Source organism: Loxodonta africana, chromosome 18 (genome assembly GCF_030014295.1).
Source record: "Loxodonta africana isolate mLoxAfr1 chromosome 18, mLoxAfr1.hap2, whole genome shotgun sequence".
Taxonomy (NCBI): Eukaryota; Metazoa; Chordata; class Mammalia; order Proboscidea; family Elephantidae; genus Loxodonta; species Loxodonta africana.
Window position 1 is genome coordinate 19,692,834 of NC_087359.1, and position 590 is coordinate 19,693,423.

A 590-nucleotide genomic window follows, 5' to 3' on the forward strand; every position below is an offset into this window, starting at 1 on the left:
TTCAAGGCCAGAGCCCAGGGAAGGGGGCCTTGGTCTAGAGAGAGCCTGAAGACACGTCTCTCAAAGTCTTTTCAAAGGTCCCCAGGCCTGGGGCCGGGGTGGTGCAATAATAGTAAAACAACATTTGCATAGAAATTTCGTTTACAAGGCACTTTCTCAGGGCGGGTGGGTCAGGAGGCACTGGGTGGCCCTTGGAATCCAGGCGGGGAGGACGGCCTGGCCTGGGGTGGGTTCCTCCCCCCAGCCAAGCTGGCGACAGTACTCGAGAGAAACAAAGCACCATTCATCAGCTGCTTCCGCTTTCTCTGGGTCCCTATCCTTTTTCCCTTGTGGCTCCCACGAAGAGCTCTTGCGGGGCTTGTCACTCAGGCTAGAGGAGGGGTGTCTGTGGTCCCAGAGGGAGTGGGTGGCTGAGACCCTCTGCACCCGCCTGTGCCGCCCTTACCACCCCCTCTTTCCCCCACCCCCCGGCCCCCAAGTTTGGGTAGAATCCGAACCGCCTTGCTGGGAGTGGTTTGTGCAACCCTGGGATTGCTCACTGTGGCTGTGTCTTCAGGTATAAAGTATGCGCACAGGTTGGGTAAGCCCTC